Below are 26,539 nucleotides of genomic sequence, written 5' to 3' on the forward strand. Positions count from 1 at the left end.
AAATCATGTTTTTATCAGTTCGGTTGTATTTTATATGTCTTCACATATAAGGTTTTGACCCATATACCTTTTTTACATTGTCATACAATTAACAAGAAATCGCTATGATATGGACCATGTTGGCAGTCATAATAACTTTTGCAAATACATAAACTTACCTATATGCTTTCTTGGATATTTATACTATTCCAAAATGCCTTATATTTGTGCTAGTAGGGAGTATCTTGGAAAATAATTTGACTTTAAACCCAACGATTGTAGCTACTTTAAAGATTTCAAAGCTTCATCATTGTGCCTTCAATGGCATTCATGATATAGGATAATTTAAAGATGCTTTGTGAAACAATCAAATCGTCCTAGCATATATGTGTTTCCACCTAAGCTTTTCCATGTGGCCTCTCATATTTTTTTCAAGTCTCATAAACTCTCCTTCTATTAGGGATTTGATCAAACAATTAGGTGTAATGCCTAGGGATTCACATTTTCATTGATTTGAGTAGTATATTGATTGAACTCTCACTTGGCCCATAATGTTTTGTCAAAATAAGTCACCAACTTACCCCATTTTTTTAAAGCTCCATAAAATGTATTTTTTTGTGGCTATTATTGATACTAAATTTAAAACAATAGATGTGCTTCCTCTCACTTCTTCATGGAAACCCATGGATTTGAGACATTCAATAAAAAATTCTCCATGTATTATTTCTAACTATTTGTGGTGTTCGTTATCCTTAAAATAATCCCATCACACTAAGAAAGAACCACTTATGGGTGGCTCTATTGAAGAGTTTGTGTTCTAAACATCCCTCAGTAGTGCAAAACTCAAGGTTCTTTGTCTTCAAGCCATGCACATATAGTCCCCTAGAATCTTCATTATAAGATAAGCACATGAATCAATTAAGAATGAATTCTTATTCATGATGATAACGACTAGCCTCCTCAATGTGTACTTTGATAGGTATTCATACAATATTGGTGTCCTTAATTTTGTCATAGGTAGGGTATAGGAGCTGGCCATGATCATTGGTTGCTCCTTCATTGGCCTCTACAAATATATGCATGATTTTTTGGCCAAATGAACCCCAATTGATAAACCATGTAGCTCTTTTCTTTAGAATTTCAAAAATATCTGCAATTTTCTCCATTTTGACATTACCATTCCAACTAACAATATTTTATTGAGGTTCATTAATATCTTAATTTTTAACCTCTATTGTTCAGGCAAAGAGGTTAAAAATTATCTCCAAAACATGTGTTTTGGGTCTCATGCTTAACCTTTTTTAGTTTTGCGAGGTTAAGGTTGAGTGTTCAAAACTCATATTTGAAGTTTTTTTTAACTTCTTTTTGGGTAGGGAGGTTAATAATTTGAATTAAATTACATGTTTTGAACCCCATTTCTTAACCTCTTAATGTTTTAAAGGTTAATATTCTGATTGAAAACATGTCTTTTGAGAGCTTTCACTAACCTATCATAACTTGGGACTCAGTTGTTAGAATTCAAAAATTAGGCGGAGTAGAGATGAGTTGGAGGCATCAAGACCATTAACTTATTTTAAAATAAATAGATTTCAGACTCTTTAAAAACTTCAATTTTAGTACACTTAGCTTTGTTTGGGCTCAATAAGATGAAATTTTTGTAGTCTAACAAGTATGGAAATAAGGCAACACTTCTTTACTTTGACTATGTTGAAGTCTCATGCTCCTACTAAAGTGGGGGCTAAATATATCCTCTTAAAATTGATGCATTGCATGATAATACCATTTAACCCTTCTATAGTGGATGTCTCGAGCCCATCATAGTCTTTTTCTTCATCTTATTTCCCATATCCTCAACTTAGGATCTTGATTGGGACCTTTACCCCTTTTTTGGACCCTATTATGCAAATTTTTCATTACTTTTTGTGGTTTCCCCAAGGCTCTCATGCCTAATCCTTGGGTCCTTTCCCTATGGGACAAGGAGAAGGTCAACATTATCCCAAATATAATAGAACCCTTGGATCTCAAGTATGTGTCTTGGAAAATTAAAATCTTTCCTAGGTCAATCGTCTTGCATTTATAATTGAGATTTAGTATATAAGGAGGCCTTCCCTCTTAATTTTGGCATATCCACCATCAATCCAATATCTAACATCTACCATTAAGAAGAATACAAGCATTCATAAGTTCTCAAGCATTATACAAGTATCCTATGTGTTCAAGTGAATTCTCCATTGAAAATCAAGGATTTTAGAACTCAATTAATTGAAGGAGTTTATGAAAGGTATTTTATAGAATTTTCAAAATTCAAGATCTCCCTTCATATGTTTTAGATTCTTTTTTAATCTACTACATTATCTCTCCAAGATATACATTCACTCCTAAGGTTAATTTCAAGAACATTCATTCATGAAGGTTTTGATTTACTTTGATTTCCTTATCTAGGGATTTTAAATTGAGTCAAGGCTACTGCATAAACATATTTGATTATATTCTAAAGTCAAGAGAATATTCATAGATTTTCATTACTTCATATTAGATCTACTTTTACTACTTGTTGGCATTTCTATTTTCATCACTTTCAATTTAAGGTTGATTCCTCAACTAGGGTTTGGCTAAGGAAAACCCCTACCTAAAAAACAAAACCCTTTTTTGTAGGTTATAGGTTTCAAAAAGTAGAACATATTATAGATAAAGATAACCTTTTCACTGAATATCACAAATCTAAAATAAGTTCCATGATCAGGCACATGACTAGGACATGTTTCTTCCTCATGCTCAGACTAGGATGCATTTCTTCCTCATGTCAACTCTATTTTGTGGCCAAATAATTTTGGGTTTTGTAGATCTCACAATTTTAGGACTAGAACTTGAGTTTCAATAGTTTCCAATATTATTTGCCACTGTATTTATAGTTTTTTATTCCTCAAGGTGAGTTTTTTTCCATGTTCTATTTCAATTTATATTGCATATCTACCTACATAGAACCCTCTCTTTGTAAAGGTAAGAGAGAAGTGATTCAAAGAAATTCACCCCTTTTGTGTAGGTCACAAATTGACACTTTATCTTGCATTAATTGGGCCTACACTAGTATGAGAATCTTGGTTTTCACCCTTCATCTTTTCATAGGGTAGTGGATTTCCCCCCCTCCCACCCCACATACACAACCAAATAAACAACTCTTTGATATTTAAACCCTTATCTTAACATCAACTTAATAGTTGAAAATGAATACTTCAAACACATAAATACATCCATAAGATAATTTAATATTGAAACCAATGTTTAGTCTCCTATAAACCCAATTTTGGTAAAAACCATACTGGGAATTAGTACCCACAAATTGTGCACTTTTCTGAAGTATGCATTGTTAGCAATTTAACCTTAAGCTAAGTTTACAAAGACATAGTTAGGTTTCACCTAATTAAGGGATTTACCTCTACCACTGTTAGGAGAATTACCTTGTTCTTAGTATCCTTGTTAGAGGACTTAGAACACTAGTTAAAGTGTGACTCTGTTAAAGTATTTATAGTAAAGGGAATAATAGGTAGAATGATCTATAAAGAAATGCCTACTTTGCCTAATTAGGTCCAACGTACTATACACAAACCTTTCACTTCATACTTAACTACCTCCTAATTTGATCACACCTTCATATTTATGACCTTCACATGATCAACACATAATTCTTTCACCTTCATAAAATATTTAATGCTCATCTAACCCTAAAATGTTCTATTGCTTTAAACTTTCCCTAAAGATAATTCTCTAAATTTGAAATATGGTGTTCACATATCATGTGCTCAAACACAAATTTTGATGTGCATAACAAGCTTTCCATACCATATCATCCCGTAATTAACTTTACATTCAAATTCATGAAGAACAATCAAACATATTTTGACCAAATAAATAGATCATTACAATGCTTCATCATCACCTCCCCATTGAGACATATCACCACATTTTAATCAACTAAAAAATATTCACCACATCATCCATATTGACCATTTACTCAAGATTTACCTCTGGTAAGTCAAGAATAAAAACACTTTATCCAAAAACTTTTTTTTAACACTACAATACATGCCAAATAAGTTACAGTTGCAACCATAGCATCGAAGGATTATTTTCCACTTTCTCATTTGACCAATTTACTTAACTCTTCATATAATTGACAAAAGAATCATATACCCTATATCATGTCTCTAACTATTCTAGCAGTTGCATTGTCAACCTCTATCTGACCATAACTTTCTTAAATCATTACTTCAAGAGTAATGGTCATACATTTGAAATTAACAGACACCCTTACATCTCTCAAAAGGATTGATACACTTGAAACTCATTGCAACTATATGCTCATCATAGTCATGCTTAACAACATACTAGGAACACTAGGTCAATAGTTGACATCAATGACAACACTATAACTTATCATAATGTAGCCAATCCAATAACATGACAACGCGACTCATCACCTATCATCATTTCACTAGTTATGACAATAAGCTTCCCCTTTGGAATTTATGGCAATACCACAAAACATATTCCATCCTTCTTAATTAGTTACAACAATTATACTCTAGCATCTATAAGGTTTCTCCCTCTTCACTAATTTTCTTTGTATTCTCCACTTTCTCTCCTCTTAGATTATTCTTCACTATCTAACTATACATTCTCTCCCCCTATCATCTATATGCTTCTACTCACTTCATTTTCTTAAAAAATATATTCATCTTGCATTACAATTCCCCCCCACTTGACAATAATGCCAAAGGTATCAAATATTTTGACTAGTTGTGCACTTAAAATTATTTGATTCTTCACTTTCCTGAACTAAATCACTACATTAATACCACACCGCCCACCCCCACCACCCCCCCTCCCCACAACATTAGAAGATGTTCAATGGAATACAATGGATTAATGCACCAACATATTATTCTAATTTAATTTTAGGTAGGGGACTAACTCCTAACCTACCCCCTTAGATACTCAAATGTATCCTTAGGTAATGTCTTTGTTAAGGTATTTTTCTACCCAATCCTTAGTTGGCACATATTCTAGACTTGCTTCTTTTTTTTTAAACTTCTCTCTAAGAAAATGATACTTGATAGAAATGTTATTTCTCTTAGAGTGGATCATGGGGTTCTTGGATATGTTGATAGTACTTGTATTTTCACATAAGATAACCACTAGTTTAGTTACCTTTTTCTTGAATTTATTCCAATGTTTACTTGATCCAAACCACTTGTATATAGTTGATAAGAGTAGCAACATATCCATATTTGATTTTGGATTGAGATATAAAATTTTTCTTTTTACTTGTCCAAGATACAAGCATGTCACCAAGAAAGAATGTACCTCCACTTATGCTCTTTTTGTCATCCACATTTATTGCTCAATCTACATTAGTAAAACACTCAAAGAGAATTCACCCTTGTAAGAATACCAAAGATCATAATATATAGTCCCTTTCAAATACCTAAATATTCTTTTTACATCCACCATGCATGATTCTTTAAGATTATAAAAAAACTAGCAAGTCATCCAAATTCATGTGTTATGTTTGGCTTATAGTGCAACACATGTTGTAATTTCCCTATCATGGATCTATATAGAGTTTCATCCACATCCTTACATTAATCATCCTTTGATAGTATAAAGTTAGTTACCATAGGAGTACCAACTGATTTTGGGTCTTCTAGCCCAAATATTTTCAATATTCCTCTCACATACTTGGACTAATTGATGTAGATTTCATCTTTGAGTTATAATACTTGTAATCTAATGAAGAAATTGAAATCGTTAATCATTAACATCTAAAAATTATTCATCACATTTTTAAATTCTATACTCAACTCATCATTTTCTCTAAAATGATGTCATCCACAAAGATCTCAACAATCTATTGCCCTTGTCCATCTTTAGATATACATTGTTGTTGTCAATTATTTTGATGAAACTTATATTGATCAGATAAAAATGCAGTCTTTCATTCCATTCACTTAGTGTCTATTTTAATCCGTATAAATATTTCTACAACTTGCGCACCTTATCTTTTCCTTATAATGAAGAAAAACCTTCAGGCTCTTCAATATACACTTTTTCTTCCAAAATATTATTGATAAATGTTGAATTAAAATACATTTGATATAGCTTATATTTATTTTAAGAAACATATTCAAGTAGAATCCTCACAACATCTAGTCTATCCATGGGTATAAATGTTTCTCCATTGTCCAAACCTTCCTCTTATCCATAACATTTACATACAAGTCTAGCCTTGTTTCTCACCACTTCACTTGATTTATTCATCTTATTCCTAAAAATATACTTAGTACCAATTACATTCTTATCCATTGGTGTGGTAACTAGTATCCATGTCTTCTTCTTCTTAATTTTCTCTAATTCTTCTTTCATAGCCTTCACCTTGACAACATCCTTCAATGCTTATTTCACATTTTTAGGTTCAAATTTGGAAAGAAAACATGTACTCTCTTTCCTTCCTTCTTTTTAGAACACTTGCACTCCTATCTCCAATAATTTGATTAAAAATTGTAATTCAATTTCATATACCTTAGTAACACAAGTTTAGGTCTAGGAGTATCTTCTTCTATTTGCACCACTTCCTCCTCATTGACTTTCCTTTCATGATTGTTAACATCTTTCTCTACCATGTGTACATATACAAACCCTTTATATTATTTTGGTTCCTTCTTGTTGGATTTATCATTCTATTGACAATTGGCTAATGGAGATATGTAATTGTTGACATTTATGGAAACACATGATGTATAAGCTTATAGGAAACCTCAGAAATAAAGATACTTAGCTTTTGGTAATCAAAAAATTGTCTGAGTATGGAATTTGGTATACAAAAATGTATTGTTTTGTTTATAATGTGTTGCTGATGTCATATTATGACTAGTGAAGTTAGATGAAGATAGTATACATGTTGGTGATGACATGTATAACCTTGAAAGTTAGTACAGACTATATGAAAAAGATATATTCATGTCTTAATGAAACATGACAACAAAATTGAAGGAAAGGATTATTTTATTTACACAATAATTACTTATCCAATTAGGGCCAACATATGTATTATGGTCTTAGCCGACCTAGCAACAATTTGTGTAAAGGCATGGTATTTATGCAAAGGACAACTTGTGATGAGAAGTGGTGAATATATGTGCTAATTGTCATATTGAGCAATTGTATGTGAATTTTTGTAAGAGCGATATATGCAATGTTTTGTGAAAGTTATTTTTTGATCTGAGATCAAGTTGAAGATTAGAGATCAATCAAGGAAGAAGTTACAATACCTATATTCCAAAAGTTTGATTACTTGTTTGGGCAATGAGCTCTTCTTGTAATTGGAAGTGCATGTCTAGGTAGTGGGCTCATCTTGCATCTACTATACTACAACTCCTAATAGGGTTGGAATATCTTAATAGGGATTCAAAGTCTCCTAACAGGGACTCCTTATACTAAATTTTCTCACTGAATCCTAACATGGTCCATCCTCTAATAAGGAACTTAGATATCAATATATTATCTAGTGGTTATCATCCCTACTAGGGTTTTCCCTTGGCCATGGTTTCCCTAGTTAACAAAATATGGTGTTATGAGTTATTCTGCATTGTTATTGTTACTATTCATCATTACTTTATTACTTTTTTATGCATTGTTTCAAGTAAGAAATAATATCTAGTTGGCGACTAAAGTTTGTAGATGACTGATTCACCCCCCCTAGTAATCCCTATTTCTAACAATTGGTATTAGAGTGTAGTTACTTTGAAGAGGCTTAACAACTTGAGTGAAATCCCTATGGATATGGAATAGTTGATGAAGAACCTTTAAGAGGCTCTTGAAAAAATTGATCTACTTATTGAAGAAAGAGATAAGCTGAAGGACATATATGAAGACTCCAAAGTATACATTGGATAATTAAAGGAAAAGATTGAACATCTCAAATCCAAGCTTGAATCTACTGAATCTAGAGCTAGTGATGATGATTATTAAAAGCTAAAGATGGATTACAAGATCTTGAAGCATGAATTGGAGATCATGAATTTGAAGTTGACTTTGAGAAATGATCCTAGAAAAGTTGAATCTAATTTGAAGACTGAGAATGTAGATCTTAGAGCAAGTCTGACAAAAAAAAACATCTGAATTTGAAACATTGAAAGAAGATCATGAAGAACTTCATAAGTACAATACTATTGTGAAAGGTGAATTAACTCTATGCAAGCAACAACTTGAGAAGCTTTACTCTAGTAGAGAAAAACTTGATGATTTGATGTCAATATAGAGACATACTTATGATAAGACTGATCTTGGTTATCTAATTAACACATTTGTGAAGAAACATGAGATTAGTTCAAATATGAAAGAAAAAGGTAAATCTGATGATAAAATTAAATCTACTCAATCTTTTGATAAATCCAAAGAAGTTAGACAAGACAAGGAAGTTAAAATTTTAGATGAACCAATAGAATCTCCTAAGGAAACTAGGTATGAATTTAGAGGTGAGTATTTTTCATGTAATAAAATAGGCCATATGAAAAGATATTTTACAAATAAGTCATTTAATTATGTTAAGGACTTTTATTATCATAATTATCATGGTATTGGTCATAAAGAAATTGACTATAGGAAACCTAACTATTATAATGATAGAAGGAATAGTAGAATGTCTAGAAATACTAACCCTATAGAAAGAAGAATATCTAATGAAAGGAAATTGAGAGAAGGAAGACCTTATGAAGATACAAGATAGGTCATGTGTTATAAGTGTTACAACTCAGGACACATTGCTTGGAATTGTCATGCACCTGATGATCAGCATAATCCTAGAAGTAGAGCACCAATATGTTAGTTATACAACAACTTTAGACATACAAAAAAGTACTACAGAATGGATAGAAACTTTGGAGATAGAAGGAACAATGGAAGAAACCTCTAGAATAGAAGAAATGATAGAAAGAACATTGGAAATGACAAAAGAAACCATGAAAGGAACTCCAAAACTAACAAAGAAAATGAGGAATAAAAAAACATAGTTAATGAACTTCATGAAGAACTCAATGAGGCATTTATAAAAGGAGTAGATATCTCAAAAGAAAAGCTAGATGATGATGATACAAGAAGATCAAAGTTAGTTATCGGGTTTGATTCAACTAAGTTGAATTAAGATTGTCTACAACACCAGAATTTGAGAACTTCATTTAAAGATTGAATTAGAGGTAGTGAAGTTGCGAAAAGGTGTATCCAATTAAGTTTAGATTGTACCTAAGATCTCTTGTAATTTGGAACTTATCTGGACAAGTTATGAAGGAATTAAGAGTTACTAATATTACAGAAAAGGTTAATTCTATAGTAGAAGATGAAAACTATGTTTTTTGTAGAAACTTTAGTGAATAAAATTCTTGAGGAGCATTATCATGATGAAAGGAGACTATAGTAAACCTTGGGTGGAATTTGAAGATCAGATAGATGATCTTGAGTAGTTAATTGATTATAGAATGTAATTGACACTTTTTTGTGTTTGCAAAGTACACAATTAATGCAAGTTCAACTTGATGGAATAAATGAAGTATAGAATTGATTTTCACTTTATTACAAATACATCCAAAGTGAAGAGCACTTAGAAGCAACTTGTAAAGGTGATTTCAAAGTAAACCCTATTTTTGCAAAGAGGTATTTTATCATTTTTCTATAAATTTATTCAGTAAAAGTTCATATTTGATAGAATCATGGATATATCAATAGTGGACAATGTTAAGAATGAGGAAAGACCTAAGTTGAAGGTTATTTCCATGAAACCTACTGAAGGAAACCATAACTTAGCATTATCCATTACTTCATACAATGTAGTATATTTGCAAGATGTAGGAAGATATCTTTATAGTAAATTTGAATCTATTGGGAGTGAATACATGAACAAGGATATGGAATTGGTTTTCAATCACAAAATGACTGTGAAGCCTGGATTTGAACATTTGAAGGAACTAGACCTATTCAAATATCACTTCTACCATGAATTGGACACAGATTAATGGGCATAGATCATATTAAGTAGGATACATGATGGAAAAATATGGATGCAAGATAGTGTAATTGATATTTAAGTCAGCCTTATTCATGAGGTAACTAGTCTCAATAAAAAAGGTAGTGTACCTATAGGCAAGAAAATGGTCAAGAAGAAAGTTGAAAGTTATACTAAAGTAGTGTATAATGAAAAGGCCATGGTGATCAGCACCATTAAGCAAGATGATGTAATATTCTTGAGTAGAATCATTGCCTACTTTGTATGTGCAAGATCAAAGATTGATGAATTATTATCCAAATTCATCTATGTAGCATATAAGACGTGTGTAGAAAAGGAACAAGTAAACCTCAGTGAAAAATTTTAAATTGCAATTACTTGAGAACCTAGAAAAGGTCAATAGGACTAAGAATAGTGTGTTTCAATTTTAGTCACTAATCAATCACATATTCTTTCATGTACTTAAAATATTTCCATATATATTAGTCATAGACATAATGAGAAGTGATAGATGTATAATGGAGAAGATCACAGAAGTATGCAAAACACATCCTGTAGACAAGATATTGGATAATGGGAACTTGATAATGAAGACATTTCAGAATGAAATGAGAGAGAGATTCAGAATTGCACATGCAATTGTAGACAGATTTAGAGAAGACATTTGTATTAGGATTGATACAGATTATACTTATATTCAAGTAGTTCGGGAAACATTTATTGATCCCTTGGGTTATGAATTTAATGATGATATAACAATTGGTTATATTCATTTATTGTTGAAATTAGAAAAGGATAAAGAAGAAATGAAAATTTGGAACATATGATGAGATTACCCAATCATATCATCAAGCGTCCTCAGAGAAGGCATCTCACAAGAAGATAGAGTCAATCATGAAGAAAGCTCTATCAAAGACCAGTATAACTAAGAGTGAGTTTGAGGCAGTTAGGCAAACCATGAAACAAGGTATACTAAATGTGCAACCTTTGTCAATATCTATTATAGGGACATCTTTAGAAAAAAGCATTCTATATGAAGTAGTGTTAGATGTGCAACCTAGTGAGCCAAAGAGAAAATTCAAGAGATTAGTGGAAGCAGTGACCACAAAGACAAAAAGGGTCAAGCAAAAAGCTAGTGGACTAGGCAAGAGGCAAAATACATTGTTGATAATTGTTGAATCTAGCAAAGAAGAAGAAGAAGTCAAACAAGAAAAGAAAGTAGCTAAGCAATTAGTAGGAAAAGCTCGGCAACCCTAGAAGCCAAAGATAGAAAAGATTAACTCAGCTATTGCTAATGAAGGTAAATTTGTTCAGATGAACAAATTTTATGAATTGTATAACAATTTTGAAAAAGATCATATTGATATCTCTACTATGAGATACATTATAGAAAATAATATGACATTTAAGGATATTGAGGGAATAGTAAACTAGAAAGTCTATGATAGACTTATTGAGAAGAAGGCACCAGCAAGAGAAGAAGATTTAGAACTTTGAAAGTCTGTGCTAAGAACTATTTGCAAAACTGATGATGAAGAAGAGATTAAGGGATTATTGAATAATCTTGCACCTTACTTGAGAAATAAATTAAGACCATTCTTGTTTATGGTGGGAGAGAAAGATGAATTAAGAAGTAAGACTACAGTAGCAATAAGTTAGATATTGAAAAAATCTAAGTTATCATCTCCACTAGCACCCTAGAGCTTTAAAAGTGTTAGTGAGTGGTGACACTATGCAGATTTAGATCAGACCAATGTTACCATTAACATAGATTATACTAATCCTTTTGAAGGTTTCAAACTTAATGAACTTAATACTGAGGATATTGAAGACAAATTGAGACAAATTGAAGAGTAAAAGATGTTACTTGAAGAGGAAAAGATGGTACTTAAAGAAGAAAGTAGAAGAGGCCACACATAAATTGCTTGAGGATGAGAAGAAAAGAAAGAAAGAAGAGGAAAATAAAATATTAGTAGAAGAAGAATTAAGAAAGAAAATAGAGGAAGAGAAGAGAGAAAATGAAAGAAAGAAAAAAGAAAAGAAAGAAGAAGAAGAAGAGAAAAGAGTAAAAGAAGCAACCAAGAAGAAAAGGGAGGATAACACTAAACCTTCTAGTTCATCTACCCCACTTTCACTTGCTAGCTTAGAAAATGATGATGATGATCAAAATAATTTGATCTCATCCATATCAAATCTTATTTAGAAGAATAAAATAATGAAGAGCCTACAGAAAACCTTGATGGAGGTTACTGACAAACTACACAGTACTCTAGTAGTGTAGCACATAGAAACAGATCTAGAACAAAAGGCATAGGTAGTGCTGAAGTCATTTGATGAAGAATTTACTAATTTTTTAAGTGTTGTAGAAGCAAAGGCACAAATTTCACATGATGCTAACCTATTTAGCACCATCTATCAAAATATTAAGAATGATTTGATAAGTCTTAATACTTGTATCAAGGAACTTTGAAAGTATCAATAGGATGGTAAGATATTGTACAGTAAGTGTACCCTATCTTATAAACTGACTAAAGACATTGATAGTCAAATAGGAGGAAATATGAGTGAGCTAGAGGCTCTATCGAGCCAGATTCAACATCCATCTTGTAAAGTTGATGATTTTGAAGGATAATTGGCCAGTATTTGCAATGATATCAGGAAATTGGAACTTTGGAAGGAATAGATTTTGAAGAGGATATAAGATTTTAGAGAGTCTATTGATCTAAAAATATCTTTTGTTGAGAAATAGTTGGAGGAATATGTCAAGGCCAAGGACACTTATTCTAACTTTTTCTATTCAGACCTTAATGCAGTTGAGATTACATCATATGCTTTATGTGCAATTCTCATCTCTGCTGAATCCACCGAGGATATATGGACTAAAGGTATGGATAGTATTAAGGAAAATTTTGATGATTGCATGATGATTCTACCAGCCTAAGGAAAAAGCACATCATCTTTTACAGTAGATGGACAATTTTTGGAAAGATTTTGACATTTTGACCTTTGTCATTGATGTCAAAGGGGGAGAAGTACACATGAAATTTTTTAAGGGGAGAAGTAAATTTAAGGGGAGAGATATAATAGGTAAATTATAACGTATATTGTAAATGGGAGCATATGTAAAGATGGGAAAATGTAATAGATGCAATGTTACTATATCGTTTATATAGTTTTTGTTACTTAGCCAATTTCCCCTATTTTTGTTGCCATCAATGCGAGATTGTTGACATTTGGCTAGTGGAGATATGTAATTATTTTCATTTATGGCAACACATGATGTACATGCTTACAAGAAACCTCAAAAATAAAGACACTTAACTGTTGGTAATCAGAAAATTATCTAAGTATGGAATTTGGTATACATCAGTGTATTGTTTTGTTTATAGTGTGTTGCTGACACCATATTATGACTAGAAAAGTTAGATTGAGATAGTACACATGTTGTTGATGATGTGTATAACCTTAGAAGTTAGTATAGATTGTATAGAAAAGAGATATTTATTTCTTAGCGAAACAGGACAACAAAATTAAAGGAAAGGATTATTTTGTTACAAAATAATTACTTGTTCAATTAGGGCCGACATACTAGATGTTTAATCTAAGTTAAAAAAACATATTATGGTCTTAGCTAACCTAGCAAAAATTTGTGTAAAGGCATGTTATTTATGCAAAGGACAACTTGAGATGAGAAGTGGTGATTATATGTGCTAATTGTGATATTGAGCAATTATATGTGAACTTTTGTAAGAGCGATATATGTGAAGTTTTGTGAAAGTTATTTTGTGATTTGATATTGAGCTAAAGATTAGAGATCAATCAAGGAAGAACTTACAGTACCTATATTCCAAGATTCAGATTACTTGTTTGGACAGTGAGCTCTTCTTGTAATTTGAAGTGCATGTTTGGGTAGTGGGCTCATCTTGCATCTATTGTACTACAACTCCTAATAGGGTTGGAATCTTCTAACAGGGATTCAAAGTCTCAAAATAGGGACTCTTTATACTGAATTTTCTCATTGACTCCTAATAGGGTCCATCCTCTAACAAGGAATTTATACATTAGTATATTATCTAGTGGGTATCATCCCCACCAGGGTTTTCCCTTGGCTAGGGTTTCCCTAGTTAACAAAATATGGTGTTATGAGTTATCTTTGTGCATTGTTATTATTACTATTCAACATTACTTTATTACTTTGTTATCAACTCTCATAATTGAAGTTTCTATTATTTTATTGGCTCTCTTTTTTAGATAGATGTAGGCCTTGATTTGTTTAGAATACCCTAAGAACATCCTTTCATCACTCTTAGGATCAAACTTTTTTGTGTTCTCGTCTCTTTTGATGTAACATCTACTCACAAACACATTAAAATAATGCTTACAACTCATAAGGAGTCTTATTTGTACCTTTATGTACCTATAATTGATTCAATGTACACATTGTAGTGCTCATAACTTCTCTCCATAATTTTTTTACCAAACCTTCTTGAATCATCAACATCCTTACACACTCAACAATGGATTTGTTCCTTCTCATTTCAATACCATTTAGTTGAGGGATTATAGGTGTAGACATCTACCTCTTGATTCTGTGTTCCTCATAGTAGGCAATAAACTCATGTGAAGTAAGTTCACCTTTGTTGTATGATCTCAAAAACTTTAGGCTCTTACTAATCTCCTTTACCACTTTGGCTTTGTATATCTTGAAGCTTTAAAAAGTTTTAGATTTATCCTTTGTAAGCACAACCCATATTCTTCTATAAAAATAACCAATGAATGGCATGGAGTACTTATCACCATAATAGATTCAAGTTCCCATAGAGAAACATAAATTAGTATATGCTATATCTAAAATACTTTCATAAGAATATAACTTACTGATGAAACTAAAACTAGTTAACTTGCCCTAGAACTAACTATCCTTACACATCACATTATCTAGCTTGACTAGATATGGAAATCATCTCATAGCTTTTATCTTACTTACTTTAATCAAACTATCAAAATTAACATGATAATATATCTTGTTCCATAGCCAAATCTCCACAACCTTATCAACCAGACAACTTCTAATAGTAGTGTTAAGATGGAAAAAGTTACCTTTAGTCTATTCATCAGTAGCCATCAAATCTCTTGATTTACCAAGAATCTTGTACACATCTTCATTAAACTCTAATACATAACCAATGTGATTCAATTATGAAAAAAACTCAACAAATTATACTCATACATTCAATCCAATAGACATCATCATAATTTGTCTTATTATTTGGTGCAATAAACCCTTTAACTTTTCCCAAACATTGTGCATAATTACCAATTCCTACTAGTCCTCCATTACATTCCTTAATTTCAGTAAGCTTACTTCTATCACCCATGATGTAATTAGAGTGGCCAGTATCAATTATCTAATCTCATGTTTTTCATGGTGGAAACCAATTCTTTCTTACAAACTATAGAGGGAACCTCCTTAACAACAACAAACATAATTTATTCTTCATCATTTCCATCAAATTATTCATCAATAACACCTTCTTCAACTAGATAACATTTCTTCTTAGTCTTCTCCTTGTAATTCCTTGGTTTTTCCTTCCCATTATAGTTAGGACATCTAGAAGCAATATGTCCAATTTTTCTTCCAGAAAAATGCTTTAAAGGAAATGTGCCCTTGTCCTTATTGTTTCCTCTAGGCAAAATCCTAGAAAGTAATGCTTCCAACTCTTCTTGTTCCTTTTCTCCATACATAATGGATTGATAATGTGTCATATAAGAAGCACTAACAACCTCCCTTCCTTTCCTAGTTGGTGCAAGAGTAAAAAATGGATTAAATATAGCTTCAACCTTAAGCATATTATTATCAAAATCACTCAACTCAAATGTTGTCAAATTTTTCATCAATGCATCAAGAGTAACAACTCCAATACCTAAATATATGACTTCTCTCTAATAACATACTAAGGTAACAAAGTTCTTAGAATTTTTCTCACCATGTCTTCTTCTTTAAGAGGTCCACTAGATCCTTTTATAGAAACAACTACATTCTTGATTCTTTTGTTGAACTTCTCAATATTATTAGTTTCCATCATTCTCATGTCATCAAAATTTCCTTTCAGGCTATCCATCTTAGCCTTTTATGTTGAGATAATGGGTGTTGCATACATTGCATAATATTGTTTATTTTTTATTTTTTTATTTTTTTATGTGATTTTCCACCTAGGAACACCTAGATGGGCATGCAACATGTAAAGATTCCTATGGTATATACTTGATAAGTTGTATTTTAAAATTGTGACAAGATTTGATGTAATTACTTAATATTGGGGAAATATTAAATATCCAGTATTAAATGTGGGTCAATAGGGGTTTGGTAGGACATGGATTATGCAATACCACTTGTGTAGTTTTGTGGGATTTTTCTACTATATAAGCAACCACAAGGGTAGTTGTAGAGGCAAGAAAAGGAAAAGAAAGGAAAGTTGAACAAGGCAAGGCAAGATAATATAGCCAAGAGAGAATTTTTTAAGATTGGAATCATGGAATGGAATGTGTGGATGCATACTTGTTCACATGAATTTCTTGGTTGTATCTATAGATTTGAAGGATTCTATTATTGTATCGCAATGGTATATTTTTTTGAATAATACATGGTGATGGATGCTTTTGGAGGCTAGGTTTTTTGTAAGGAATTTTGCAACAAAAAAATATAATTATTTCCACATAACCCATAATAGATCTAAAATAAATATGAAATTAAAATCCACATGCAAAATAATAGACAACATACCCACAAAAATTGTGACACAAGATATACCTTGGGAAACCCTCATCAAGGGAAAGAACTAGCCTCTAAAAGCATCCGTCACCATGTATTATTTAGCAAAAAAAACTATTGCAATACAATGATACAATTCTTCAAATCTATAGGCATAACCAAGAAATCCATGTGAAAAATCATGATCCACACATCTCATTCCATGCTTCCAACCTTCGAAAATTCTCCCTCGGCTAACTTGTTAAGCCTTGTCCTGCTCAACTCTTACCTTTTTCCCCTTTTGTCTTGTCTCTACAACTACCCTTGTGGCTATTTATATAGTAGCAAGTCCCACAAAACCACCACGTGGTATTAAATAAACCATGTGATACCTAACCCCACTAACCACACATTTAATATTGGATATTTAATTCTTTTTCCCAATATTAAATAATTACATCAAATATTCCCACAATGTTACAATAAAAGTCATCAAGTATATCCCATGGGAGTATTTACATGTTGCATGTCCATCTAGGTGATCCTATGTGTAACATTACATAATAAAATAAAATAATATAATATGATAATATTATGCAATGTGTGCAATATCCATAATCTCAACAATCTCTCACTTGTTGTATGCATTGCATAGGGTTAACCTATAGCCATATGAATGAACAAGGCAAAAATCCATCCTAGCTCATCCACCATCATGGATCAAAGAGCATGATGTGCACCATCTTTGTATCTACAAAAAAATCAAAGTATCAAGCATCTCAAACATGAACAATCCCACCTCCTATTATGCCACTATCATTGGACATACATAGAAGCCATCCAAAGAGAAAGTCACCCAACCTGTCACATAAGAAGATCATAAAATTCTGTACCAATTGAAATTCCAAGCACAAACACCTAATCCAAGGGTAATCACATGTATTTGTAGTTATCAAATATCCATAGCTAAAATAACACCCACAACAAGTTCCAACCCATCCAACTATCCATATCTCTAAAGGTATGCCAAGTGAATCTCACAACATCAACACATCCAATCTATAACCTACAATCACAAGCCTCAAGAGCAATACTTGCCACATATGTACCAAGAAGCTCCAATTGTAAAAGATAATTTCAAATATATAACCAATCCACTGACCACATCTCAAAGAAGTGAATCCATGTAGTCTTAAGGACATCCATAGTACATAAACCAATAACCTACAAGAACAACTCTCATAAAAGGTCTTTAATTCTCTCCCAAGTTCTCTACAACCAAAAAAGGAATGAGATAAAGGAACAATCATGTCATCTCTCACATGACACACATGAACACAAATTGGTGATCATAATCTCTAACCAATCTTAAATACAATGTAAGTAAAAAAGAACATCTAGGAAGATAACCAAGATCGAAGAGAAACCATGAAAATATTAACCTATATCATGTCCTTCTACACACACCTCTAGATGTAAACTATGCAAGTATGATATCCTCCATAAAATCCCAACCAAGAAGCCACAACAACACCCAAACCACACCATATAGATAATTACAGATGTAATAATCTCACAAGATGATCAAACTCATAAACCATTCCTAATCCAAAGAATATGCCCAATATAAAACCATCTCCCAAACTCAACCAACATAACAACAACATATGCACATGGAGATAACCAATGCTAATCCATCTCTCAATTGAATCCTCCAAAACTAACTCATGAACCATAGCTCAAGATCCATATCCATTAAAGACAAGCATAAATATAATTCACTTAAGAGAAACAATAGGCTATACCTCTAAAGTAGCAATCTGTCGAGTTGACCAAGAGTGGGAAATGAGAATTCTCATCAAGATATCCTAGTCTCCAACCAAGAATTGTCTAAGAAAAATGTCCTCTCAAGTCCATATCTGGTGAATTCCCATAAAACTTCCTATTGAAACCAAATAACTATCCCAACAAATACATTTCTAATCATAAGAGAAATCAGCATCACCATCATCTTTAAGTATCCATGAGCACCTATAACCAAACAATCCATGCCAACTCCAAATGCAACATAGAAATATCATGAAGTATCCAACAAATGATCAATGTATTCAATACCAAGAAACTAAACCAAGATCAATGTCAAAGTTCCAACTATGGCCTCAAGAACATAAACATGACAACATGATCTAACAATCTCAACCAAAAGAGACAAAATGCTCTATATGAACATAACATAACATGTCAAAACTCTAAACACATATGAAGAGTATACCAAAACATAATAATGAAACCATCCTCATACCAAGGATAACATGTCAAATGAAAGCATAAACCACACCTTTATCAAAAACCCCATGATTCCTCAAGATACAACCATCTTTAAACACCATGAATAAAAAAAGTGCACAATGCAAATATCAAAGAAACTTCTACAACAATAAGATCTAAGAAAAACCTCCAACATCTACAAACAATCAATAAATTTATCAATGCCAAAGAATCCCACTCAACTATGGTACCAAGTCACCCATGGCATCATAAAATCCATCTCCTATATGAAGATCTCCCAGGTCTACACTCATACAATAAAAGTGTTAGTACCAAGTGAAACCAAGATCTCCAAACTAAGAAGATACAAACCAAACTATGAATCAATCCTACACTTCACCTCATCACTATCATAAGCTCCCACTAAACCATGTATCCAAGACATCCATGAAATCATGTTGAAAAACTATCCTCTACCATGAGAATCAATCAGGGCATCAAATCATCAATAAACTCAAAGTACACATCATGAGCTCCTCTAAAGAAACCAAATAAACACGATCCTCAACCAAGAAGATATACCACCAAGGATGTACCTATATATGCAATCATGTCATGCCAAAATCTATGGCACCATGATCACATCCATGAACCAAGAAACTAATTATCAATGTGTCTAACCTATCAACATAAAATAGTCAATCACAATCCTCCACCATGACTATACCTAGTAGAAAATCTCATCTTTTCTACATTAAGAAAAACTAGAAAATCATGTGTCTTAGGGAAAAGACAATCCAAATCCAATCCACCAATTTGAATATGCATCAATAATGAAAGATCATTGGGAAAAGACAACTCATAATCAAGCCATAAATGCAACCTATAAGTATAGACCACTTACAACACTACACAACTTGTAGACCCAACAAGTCATCATACATATCCAAATCAAATAATGATAATTATATTATCATGAAACCAATCTAAAATATGAACAGAGTATGTAATGACATCAAATTTCAAATCTCCAATACATACAATGTCATAAACTCATAACGTTACCATGGTCAATATATATCATAAACCATTAAGATCAATAATATATCACCAAATAAATTATGTTAAACCTACACCAAATCTAAACCAATGTGTATAGCTCTCCATGAGCTTTTCATTGACTACTCAAAATCTAAAATCTAACTCTGTATGCCCAAGTTATGTACAAATTTGTGTTCAAAATAAATAACATCTAATTTTTGGGCCCTTAAAACCTAACAAAATATCTAAATCAAAAAATCAAACCTATACCAATTTGTAGTACTCTAAAACATCATTTCAAAAACTATAAGAAGTCCAAAATCTGATATCCTGAGTGAAAGTTATGGTTGTTTCAGTAAAATAGTGTTTATAACATTTTCACTACAATTCTTTTTTTCTTTTTTTGGTGCCGAAATTTTTGACAAGATTAAATTTTATGGGTGTCATGGGCTGAAACTAAAAAATCTTTGCATTTTTTATAAGCATGGACAAACTAGGGCATATTATATATTAAAATTTATGGAAACACCAACATGGATCCAATGGTGAGGCTTATTTTTTTGTATGTCATTTTTGTAAGCTTCCCCCTAAAAACTCCATTTAAATGAAATGTCCAAAAAATCCATTTGACCAACAATTTTACATGGCAAAGAGGAAGGAATGCCAAATAGTAGAAAAGTGGGGTATTCAATGGAGTTTTTAGCAATTTGATAACTCTAAGGTTATCAAGAGACAAAAAACAAGATGGAAACCACCAAAAATAACATAGCTTAAGCTAAAATTCAATGGTACTACAAGAAAGGGAATAGAGGTGGTGGGTGGAATGCTGACAAATGGGAATGGTGATGTGCTACTAGTCTACTCTAGGAATGCTAGAGGGGGAAGTAATAATTTGGCTGAAGCGATGGTTCTACTTTGGGGTCTACAATTGATAAGTGAAATGTAAATAAAGAAAATAACTATAGAAGGTGACTCCAAATTAATAATTGATATGGTGAAGAGAGCTTCTCAGCCCAGCTAGAATATACAAACTATCATCATGAAAATTAGACATATCATAAATGGGATGGTAAAGGTCCAGTTGTAGCACATATACAAGGAAGGTAATATGGTGGTGGATGTTGTGGCTGCCATGTGGTTTGAATTAAATGAAATGATGTGTTAGAGAAGCATGGATATGCTAAAGGAGGAAATTAAGACCTTGATCTACAAGGAAAGGGGGAGAACAAAAATTAAGCATGGCTAGACAAATAATGATTAGTGCCAATTTTGGCAACATTATATCTAGGATGGTGATATTTTCTAAATTTAATAAAAAGAATAAGGGAAAAATGATGAGACACCGTCACACAAACTAGATAATAAATAGTCACAATTTGAGATATGAGTTACTCCACCATTATGGTAACATAATGTGGAATTTAAATTATTTCCTTTCTAAAAGTACGAAAGATATAGTTTCAGATGTTGTCAAAGATTTTAGGGATGGTAGAGTAATGATACCAAGTACACACGAATCCCATAATAAAAATGAATGGGATTTTGAAGTTCCCAAAAAAATTTCTTGTGAGAAGCTTAAAGACCCTATAGAGGCTATTTGCATCATTGTTGTGTTGTTGATGTTTAATAATATCATTGTTGACAAAAAGATTAATGGCAAGAAGGTTCAAATGCAAATTATTGAAGTTGGTGGACCATGAGTTAGTAGGCAAGAAATAGGTAGAGATTTGAATTGAGTGGAGCCAACAAAAATAGAAAATTTCAAAGATAGGATGGCATCCTAGTTCTTATTAAAAGAAGGGGGTTTTCTTCCTTATATGTAGGCAATGGCGAGGTATGACAAAAATTGTTCTCTTCTATTTGTGAATGGGTGGAATGACTGTAGGGTCACCATTAATGGTATTACATTCCAAGTTAATGAAGAGGTTATTGCTATGGCTATTGGGTTGTCTATGAAGGGGAAGAAATGGAAGAAGGTTACAAAGATGGCAAACAAGGCTAGCATGAATAGGTTTTTTGTAGAAAATGAGGAACCTATTTTCTATAAAGGAGGCTTTTGAAGGGATAAGTTACCAGCCCCTTGGGACGATGTCAGTTTGGTGTTAATGAAGTACCTCACACTCAAAGCTAGGTTTGGAGTTTATTATTATTATCACTTCCCCCTTCTAAACCATTTTAGAAATAGAGAATTCATTTCTATTCCATTATTTCTGTTACATTCCCTTGAGGATATTATTAGTGATGTTAGGGAGAAGAGGAGTAAGGGTAATAATTTTACCATCATCCACCAGGGCCTAATTTTTAGACTCTATCAGTTCCATCTTGCTCTCTACCTCCTAGGTTTTTCATGGTTTAAAATCAATGCCACCACCATAATTCCCCACTGAGTATCAACAGTAGTACTAGAATCCACACTCTATGCCCTTCCCCTAGTAGGGAAAATAAGAAAAAGAAAAACCCTGAACTGGTCATTGAACATAAGGGTAGTAAAAAAATTTAAATTGAAAAACTAGTGGAGGTGGAAATTGAGGGGTCAAAAGAGGAAGGAGGTTGAAAGAGTAGGAGAAGGTCATGAAGGCTTGCAAAAGCATAGGCAAGGTATAAACAAAAAGCTAATAGATATAGGGTAGATGAGGCAAAGGAAGAGAGTTCTGAAAATAATTGATGGAGACACAACCCAAGAACAGAATGGACACAACAAAAAAGGGAAATTATATTAACTGAGAAAATAAGCTAGTACAAATAGTACAGAGAAAATAAACTTCAGAACTTGTCCTAAGGGCTTACAATAGCATAAATCTAGAGAATATTTCTCCTTTTAGCACCTCTTCTCAAACTCCACTCTGAACTGCCTTTTACAATGCTAGAAATCTCCTTAAATAGACCCCGAAGGGTTAAGGACTAGGAGTACATTCTAGAAAGTGCTAGTAGGCATCCACCAACAAAATAGAAGGTTTTGGAAGCTACGTTAGAAGTCGGTGCAAATCTAGAAGAATCCAGAAATGGTAACTGAACTTTCGGGAGGCATAACTTTTGAACCATAGCTCCGATTGACGAACCATTTACATTTTCGAAAAGCTCTCGAAGTGCTCTATAGCCTTATGGACCAGCTTTGCTTGTCCCCCATTCTTTGACCCTTTTCAAGGTCATTTAATGCCCCTAACCTGGCTTTGAAGCATTCTTAGGAGGTCACCAAAACTTGAAAAACTGCAATAAATTTCAAACCATGGGGCCTATTGACCTGATTCTTTTTCTGGAATGCTCTAAATCATGATTACATTCATCTGGCCAATTCACACCTTCTAGTTTACAGAAATGATGCCCCAAATACATGCTCCTATTTTTTCAAGATTTTCAAACGCACTGATAGTTGAACTATGAGAGTTGGAACCTTTATTTGAGCCAAATGGGTATCCAAAAATGTAAAGACATGAAACAAAAACTAAGTCTAAGTACATTTTTTTTTTGGGTGACATAGGATTGCCCTTATACCTCTGGATGCTCCTGCATCAATAATGAAAGAGAACTTAAGGAGGAGAAACATTTTGACTCCAAGAGATAAAAGGGGAATGAGGATAAAGAAAAAAGTGGAAACTCTATTAATAATACTTAGGTGTCTATTGGTAATACCCAGGCATCTACTGGTAATGCTATTACTACTGAGACTACACGTGTCAGCAAGCTTTACCTTGTAGCCTATAATATTTTGTGAGGACAGCAACAAAGTGGACACCTCTCCCATTACCATCTCCTCCATATTAAAGAAAAAACCAATGTGTTTACCAACCCTCAGGTTTTGTAGGATGAAAACTAGGCCTTGACAAAGTCTAAGGAGGTGTATAAAAATGATGAAAAAGAAAAAAAGGAAGAGGAGGAACAAGATGAAAAGAAGGTACAGCTAGAAAAAAGGGTCAAATCCTTAGAGGAGAGGTTCTACTCTCTAAATTTTCATTGAAGGTTACTCATGTTGCTGCTACCACCCTCTAATTTCTAGTGCAAGAAAAGGATGAAAAGGGGTTGGACATGGAGGATAAAAAGCTCCTCTATAAGTTTCTTGCTAAGGACTGGGCTAGGATGCTCCTAGCTAGGAAAGGAAAGGAAAAGGATGAAAAATAAAATTCGGGTTTTATGTCCCCAGTTATTTTTTGTTTTTGTTTGCTATCTGGTTCATTAGTTTATAGCTATTACTTAGACTTGGGTTGGCTTGTATACCAATAATTTTATATTCTGAACTTTAATAGTATGTTAAGTATTATAGGTTTTGATACTAGAATTGATGTTACTCTAATAGATGTAAATGGTAGTATGCTATTTTTGGGATGGGTTGGTTTGTTTATGCCAATAGATTATACTTTGAACAATCATAGTATGGTTAGTATAACTATTAATTTAGCTTGGTTAATTCTCTGCTAGTTGGTTATTTCTTGGTTGTTAGGGTAGTTCTCTGCTACAGTGATGCCTCCAGTTTGTTTTTGCTGGTAGTGTGTTGGTTGCTAGCATTTTGTTTGTAAGGGCCGACCCCTTGTTTTACTCACTTTATATTTCAAAAACAATTTTACATGCCCAAAAAATCTACCAACATCCCATCATAACACCAAATCCAAAACCCTCAAATAATAAACAACCTATTAAACCATATATCTTGCTCTTTCTTTTATCCTCTCATGCACTCGCATGGATTAAATCTAGGGTTACAATAACAAAATCATAGCTCTGATACCACTTGTGAGGAAACTTGTAACAAAAAAATAACCATTTTCACATAACCCATAATAGATATGAACTAAAAATATGCAATAAAATTCACATGCAAGATAATAGACAACATACCATAAAAATTGTAACACAAGATATACCCTGGGAAACCATCATTGAGAGAAAAACCCAACCTCCAAAAGTATTCATCACTATATATTATTCAAAAAAAAATCATTGCAATACAACCATGAAATCCTTCAAAGTCATAGCCACAACCAAGCAATCCATGTGAACAAGCATGAATCCACGCATCCCATGTCATGATTCCAACCTTCACAAATGCTCCATTGGCTAACTTGCCAAGCCTTGTCTTGCTCAACTCTTGCATTTTTCCATTTTGTCTTGTCTCTACAACTACCCTTGTGGCTACTTGTATAGTAGCAATTCCCACAAAACCACCAAGTGGTATTACATAAACTGTGTGCTAAAAACATGTGCTACCTAACCCATTGACCCCACATTTAATATTATCACAATGTTACAATGTTACAATACAATTCATCAAGTATATCACATGGGAATCTTTACATGTTGCACATCCATCGATGTGCTCCTAGGTGCAACATTACATAATAAAATATAATAATATGATATAATAATATTATGCAATGTGTGCAACACCCATGATCTCAACATTTTTCCCTTAATGAGGGTTTCCTAGGATATATCTTGTGTCATATTTTTATGGGTATGTTGTTTATTCTCTTGCATGTAGATTTTGTCTGCTTATTTATTTTAGATTTATTATGGGTTATTTGGAAATTGTAATATTTTTTGTTGCAATTTTCCTTACAAGTTGTATCAGAGCTATAGTTTATTGTTGTAACCCTAGATTGAATCCATCATAATGCATGAAAGAATGACAAAAAGGACAAGATATATGAGTATTATAGGTTTTTTGATTTCATATTTAAGGGTTTTATATTTATTCTTAAGATGAGATATTGGAAATTTTTGGGAATGTGAAATTATTGGTGGAAAGACTTTTTTAGTTGTTTCGTCAAATGAAGGTTTTAGTGGGTAGGTTGCACAAATGATCTACTAGGAAATATTAGAACTCACCATTGGATATAGGTTGGATTTTACAAAAATATTGATATATAATATGCCCTAGTTTGGCCATGTTGATAAGAAATACAAAAGCTTTTTAGTTTCAACCAATGATGATCATTAAATTTTGTTAGAATAAGTATATGGGAAACAAGATATTGAGAGGTGGGGTGAATTAGGATCTTAAAGTTTTAGCCTCAAAACCAATAATATAAATTTACACCTAATTCATCTCAAAGATCTATGATTAAACTAAAATGATGTAACATAAATGATACGCATCACATCCATAAAAGTTCAACACATAACACAATGATTTGGTAACTCAAAAACACTTCAAGATTAAGGTAAAAATGGGTTGGGGATGAAATCCACAAATCTTCACTATTGCAACAATAAAGTTAATTGTTAAGGTTACAATGTTTGATCATAAGACATAATCTACCCTATGAGGGATCTGTATTGTTAAAAGCTTAAGAGACTATTAGGTCTCACCTTATTAGATGATTTTACACTCATAATAAAGGACTCTATTAGGAGATTTACATAGGCCTATTAGGACCACTTTATTAAGAGATTTACCTTATCTCAATTAACAAGTAATTGATTCAGTAACTAACCCTCAGTATGCTCTACAA

This window comes from Cupressus sempervirens, chromosome 5 (genome assembly GCF_028749045.1).
Source record: "Cupressus sempervirens isolate cs-2001-9-10 chromosome 5, ASM2874904v1, whole genome shotgun sequence".
Taxonomy (NCBI): Eukaryota; Viridiplantae; Streptophyta; class Pinopsida; order Cupressales; family Cupressaceae; genus Cupressus; species Cupressus sempervirens.